Source organism: Triticum urartu, chromosome 1 (assembly GCF_003073215.2).
Source record: "Triticum urartu cultivar G1812 chromosome 1, Tu2.1, whole genome shotgun sequence".
NCBI classification, from domain to species: domain Eukaryota; kingdom Viridiplantae; phylum Streptophyta; class Magnoliopsida; order Poales; family Poaceae; genus Triticum; species Triticum urartu.
The window spans coordinates 292,733,241-292,740,100 of record NC_053022.1 but is presented as its reverse complement, the minus strand read 5'-3'; positions in this window follow the sequence as shown (position 1 = coordinate 292,740,100).

Sequence of the window (6,860 nt, the reverse complement as noted above, 5' to 3'; positions counted from 1 at the left end):
ATGCATGTTTTTTGTTATCAAGATAATATTTAAATGATGGTATAATTTGACAATAGACGTATTCAAATAAGGAAAATTGATTGAAATTTAGTCCATATGGTAGACGACAATATATATGTTCATAGGGTGGAGTAAAATGTTCATATATGATGGAAGAACAAAATGTAGGACTACATCCATTATAAACCGCTGCTGATTTAGATCACCGCTTCTCTACTACTAGTGCTCGAACGCCCAAAACATCTATTGCAATGCTCTGCTACCAGTGTTCGAACCGCTGCTGGAAGATCAAAATGTAGGACTACATCCATTCGAAATCAACATAACATGGATTCAAATATTGAAATTCGAGATCCTGGCATTTGTAATCATATAAAAAGGGACATGACTCTTTATTGTGGTGGGAATTGATTTGTTTTTTGTTGTTGTTGAGGGAAGTGCGAATTGATTTGGTACTGTACAGGGTAATCTTGTTCTCCCGATTTTTTTTAATTTTTCTTGTAGTTTTTTCAATGGAATTTATAGCAATATGGTAAAAGGGGACATGACTCTCTTGTGTCTTGTATGAATTGTTTTTTTGTACACATTAAGTTTGTTCTGCCGAACATGGAATCCGCGCCTTGTTATCCCGAAATTTTCAAGCTCGAGTATCTTTTGTCTCATCTGCTATGAAACTTCCGCCTTTTCAACCCGCGTCGCACCTTATTATCTCGAAATTCGACACGCGCCAAAACTCCCTCCTCATCCAAAATCGGTCCTGCAGCCGAGACACGCGAAATTCCCCTTCTACCCCTCAGCCGGAAATGTCGGCTCGACATCGCATGGTCAAAACCGGTGGGGGTACGCAGGTAACTTACCCTACATTTCGAACAAGCGCGTCCCTAAGCCATGGCTCCCCCTACCTTCCCCTTTGTCCCCCCCATTCGTACACCGAGGCCGCCAAAACCCGCAAAACCCCACGCTCCTCCCCGGCCTCCTGACCGCCCCAGTCGGAGACTCTTCCCCGATGACGTCGTCCACCACAACACTCGTCACCCCTCATCCACTGCACTAGATGAGGATCCATCGTCGATCTCGTCGTCCCGCCAAATCAGTCGCCCCGTCCTCCACCTCCAAGGAGCTGCCTCGATGTTCGCCTCGTCTATTGTGCCACCTCCATCTGCACAGCACCGCCTTGACCTGCCCCACCGAAACCGCAGCACCCTCACCAATTCCTCCGATGAAGCCGAGGCCTACTCAGTGCCACCAAGGAGGTTCTGCAATCACTGCTGCATTTTATCTTTTATTCGATCTCACGGGGCTACCAGTGCTCGATACCGAGCAGCCATGGTGGGTCTCCATCGATGGCACCATCGTCGGCCACTTCATCCACGGCGTCTCTCCCCCATGTCGTTGCTTCCTCGACGGTGACTTCCACACCGGCACTAGTTGCAGCTACTCCGGCTCTTGCTCGCGCTGCGGCTCTGTTCTTGATGTTGGTCGTGCTGCTCTTGCTTTTGTTCGTGCTGCTGCTCTGCTCTGCTATTGCCGTTGGTCGCCCCGCTGCTCGCTCTTGCTCTCATTTGTTCTGCTGCTCTGCTCTTGCTCTCACTCGCGCTGCTGCTGCTGCACGACCTCCGGCAGCTATAGGAGTTGCTGCTTTAGCACTCGCTCGCCATGCTGCTGCATGACTAGCTCTCTGCTAGTGTGTTCCCTGCTCGAGCGGTTGCTGATTTAGATCGTTGTTTCTCAACTATTAGTGCTCGAATGCCCTAAACATCTATTGCAATGCTCTGCTACTAGTTCAACCAGTTTCGATAGTAAAATTCAGTTTCAACTATAAAGTTTAGTTTCTTCAGTTAAGTTCAGAGTGAACATTATTTACAGCATCTGTCAGAGCGGCCGTGGTGCGGCTGATGCATTTTACATGTAGCACTTTTTGGTGATGTATTTTACATCCTCTATTGCAAATGATATTAGAGTCCACATTCAGATTAAATTTGTCTGTCTTCTCCTGCTTCAGCTCGCCGCCGTACACCTCACCAGAGCTGCTCCAACGATGGAACCGTCCATCACAGCGGAGCTGTACCCTCGGCGCCATTTCCAGAGGCCTTAGATCTTCTTCCCCACCTCCGACAGTCACACCAGCATCACTATCCTCCACGTCCAACCCAATGATGCTGAGGTCGACAAGGCTATGCCAAAGAGGTTGTACACTCGTCGCATCATTTTGTTACTCTGCATTCATGTCGATCCCTCAGGGATCCTTTGCTATGGAACTAATATGGTACTACTATTCATGCATTTGGTTAGAAGGAGTGGAGCAAAGCAAAACTGGAGGATTTTTTCCTTTGGTGTCTCTTTAAAAGAAAAAATGTAAGAGTTTTAATATCCACTTAGACGTCCTTTTCAAATTAATATACATGAAGAACATGACTAATTGCATTACTGTCATGATAAGATTCTTATTTTTTTCATTTTCACGTGGTTTGACTTTAATTTGACCATGTTTCTCCATTCATGTGTTCCTCCTGTTCATGTGAACCAAAAACCCAGGTTGACAGAAATCCTATGTTTCCAAATGCTCTGTTTTACACGTGCATTGCTATCCTATTCCTGTGTTTTTCATGTCCCTGCGTTTATAGAATCCTCCAATTCTAAGGAGCCCTTAGGATTTACTTCATTTTCAGATTGGCGTCAAAGAAAACTCTATGTGTTATGTCCTGCTCCTGCTATGTCGTCATCCACCCCACCTGAGGTGCACCATCGACGGAAGCGTTCATTGCAGCAGAGATTCCCCCTGCAGACTTTCTTTCGCCACCTCAGATCATCTTCCCTATTGCCAGCAGCCACGCCAACTGCATTACCATCATCCACTGAGCAGATGAACCTGAGGACTACACAGTTCCGGAAGAGAGGTCGCACTCTTTCGTGTTTGCTTACGTTATACATTAGTTATTATTACCTGCTACTGTATCGTTCAAACTTGAGTTTTAAAATGCCCGTGGGGCACATATCGAGGCAGCAACGGATAGTATATGTCTACTATCTGGTTCATCTGGGGTCTTCTGTGTGGTTCATGTTGGGTTGGCAACAAACAGTAGATGATCCATTGTCTATATTTTTAAACTGAAGCTATAATCTACCTGGTATCATTAGTTTTGGATCTATCCACTCGTTTGCTACCATCAGTCTTGATTTTTGCATGCACCCCTTAGGCCTTACATAATCTAACTATGTTTTTTTATTATGCATGTCAGTTAATGTACACAATCGTACTAAACATGTAGAGAAAAAGAGAAGATTGTTGCGTGGGAATATAATGGCATGCAGACTCCGCTCCATGGTGAGCGAAGTGCCCCCCCTCCCGCCATTCTAGATTGTATTCCAGAGGAAGATAACTATTCAGATGGGGATTCAGAGGGAGCCGACCACTCCTATTTACCACATGAGGTGTTTGCTCTAACCTGGCATGCCGATGTTGGTCATATCATGCATATGGCGCCTCGCATTGCTTACATTATACATCTTATATGTCATCAGCTTAGTTTAGATTTGCTTTGTGTGAACGCCACCTGTTTGGTTTCTATATCATATATGGGAATTATGCAATGCCATCTTCTTTAGCCAGGATACATATACGTCAATCATGCAATGCCATCCTGTTTAGCCAGTCATCGTATATGTGAATTTTATCATGCCATATTTTTTTATAATGTATTACATTTGTCAACAATGTTTACACATTCATCTACTCTTCCTGTGCATCAGCCATTTGAGTCGGTCATGGGAAAATCTGGAGTGAACCAGGTCTTTTGAGCAGTCAGTGCTACATGTCGATGCAGATATCTTGCTGGTTACAGATAGCTCCTCAGAGGAGGATTCAAATACAGATGACCAGTCGTATGCCCCCCCCCCCCGAGGTGCATGCTCTAACTTGGCAGGGTTATATTGCTCATATCATGCATATGGTGTCTTGCATTGCCATGCCATCTGCTTAGATTAGACATGCTTTGTGTGAATGCCTCCTGTTTGCTTTCTATATCAGATATGTGAATTATGCAATGCCATGTTTTCAGCCAGTTATCATATATGAGAATTAAGCACTGTCATGTAGCCAGGCATCATATATGTGAATTATCTCATGCCATCTTTTTTTTCATTACGTATTCCATTTGTCGACAATATGTGTATATTGAACTACTCTTCATGTGTATCAGCCATTTGAGCCGGTTATGGAAAAATCAGGAGTGAAAACAAAGTCTTCAGAGCAGGCAATGGTACCTGTTGAAGCATATATCTCGATGGTTACAGGTAGCTCCTCAGAGGTGGTCCTATATCCCACCTGAGGTGTATGCTCTAAGTTGCAATCTTTATATTTCTCATATCATGCATATGGTGTCTTGCATTGCTTAGTTTATACATCATATGCACAATATTGAATTCCATCTGCTTAGTATATGAATCAATTATGTCAATTATATCATGCCATCCTGTATACTTAGACAACATGTATGTGAATTATTTCATCTCAACCTATTTTGGAAAGACATCATATAGTTTTGTCATGTTATCCTGTTTAGATACTCATCATATGTTGAATTATACCATTATATCCTGTTAAGTAATCCATCATATATCTAAAACTGTGTCATGCTATCATGTTTAGTTAGGCATCATATATGTGAAATTGTGTCATGCTGTCTTGTTTGGTTAGACAACATATATGTGAATTACCACATCTGTCTATCATACAATGTCTATACATTCAATTTCTTTTCTTGTTTATCAGCCATTTGAATTGGAGGGGGTGATGGTAGTATCTAAGGGAGCAAAAACCCATTCTTCACAAAAGACGATGCTACCCATCGATGCAGATAGAACCATGATTGTACTGGCCCACGAACTAGCCCCACCACACATAACCGAGACTTTTCCAGATTGCGCACTTACACCGTTGGACGGAGAACCAGCTACAACCCATCTAACCCCAACCCTAGCGGATAGTAACCCACTTCTAGTTGACACAGCACCATGTCCACCACAGAGTACCCCACACGAGCAGTTTGTAAAGCAACTACAGTGCCCAAAGCACGAAGACCACCACAGCGAACCCAAACTCCACGTTTAAAGCAAAAGAGCAACTGTTCCCAGGTCAGATTCCGTAGCTATGGTCCATACTCCTTTGTTGTTGCATCACTGTATTTACTCATACCAACTACTTCCGAATTTGAAGGATCCAATTGAAACTCCAATGGCGCAACAGGTATGTTCTCAACCTATTTCTTTAACTGGATTGTTGTTCTAACTTCTTCCTCTATGTTGATTTCAGTTTCAGTTGTATAAACAGTTATGTTCTCATGTGATGCACAATACAAGCATTGCCAATGTTGTGTAGTTTCTCACACTTATATTCTGTCTATGATGTTGTGTCTTAAAAATATATGAGTTCAACTGTGTCTCTATCTTGATTTGGCAACATAAACTAGAATGATATCGATAATACAGTGACCATAGTACATAGATATATGTTTGTTTCATGTTGTTATCCTGTCCACCTTACTACTGAACTGGTTTACCAAAATGGGTTTCGTATACTACATGCTAAACATGTGATGTGTCTGCTTGTTTCTCTTGTAGTATGCGAATGGAATATTGGAGAAGAGCACCCCACTATGCAATGGTAGAGAAAGTAATGCAGATAACGTTCAAGATAGTGAGACAACCCTGTTGGTCTCCAAGAAAGGTGATAAAAACGATCTTCTAGATAGTGAGAAAAACCCACAGTCTTGCGTTGATGTAGTGTTCGATTTACTGGCCAGTACCGCTGGCACAAACTCTTCGAACTCTCTGCCTGAATCACTTCGACTTATTTAGTCTCAGCTACAAGCTGAAAGGCATCAGTCAGCCGTGCTACGCAAGAAGCCGAAGGACTGAGGAAGTCCCTGCAGAATTCAGATGCATACTTTCTTGTGCAACAGCAAGCGGTGGAGGATTTAAGCGCCAAACGAGAGAAAGTTAATAAGATTGCTAAGTATCTTGCCAGCATTATGGGTACCCAGGATATTGTTTCTTGAGCTCTTCTGAAATGGTTTCCGTTCTGGACTTGTTTTGCTTCGGCGTTTATTTGCATTGGTCATCAACTTAGACAACCAATGTATGTGATATGCTGCTTTGTTCCCTATATTTGCACTGGTGGCAAACTTTGATGCCTGGTGGATGTAATATGTGTAATAGCCGTGATAGTCTAGCGTAAGTTGCTTGCTTATTTATTTCCGTGTTGCCTTGTTTACTTGTTTGCTTGTAGTTAGTGCAGTTCTTTTTCCAGTTCGCTGGTGGCTGCAATAACCTATTTTTAAAAACTAGGCCACAATAACCATGGGCTACATATTTACTGTAGTGACCCTGGGCCTCCTACGGGTCGTAGAAACAATGGGCCTTCTATGGGCTGTAGAAATAATGGGCCTTCTAGGGGCCGTAACATCAATGGGCCTTCTATGGGCCATATCATCGATTGGCCAAACATGGGCAGATAACAGACCGCATTATGGGCCTTAAACAGGCTAGAGTTGGAATCGTTCGTTCATGGGCCGACCATAATGGGTCATCGTTAATCGGTCGTATTTGAGGACGCTAAGAAAACGGCCCAACAAATTAATGGGCCGACTATAACCATAGGCTGAATTTGGCCCACAAGTAGAAAGGCCAGTAATAGGCCATAAGTAACCGAATGCTGGAAATAAGCCTAAGAATAAATGGGCCCTGAGAAGGCCGAAAGATAACATGGGCTTGAAATGGCCCAATGAAATAATGGGCCGTTAATGGGTATAAAGTGATATACTGTTCATTACGGGCCAGTTTCACCACGAGCCGTTAATGGG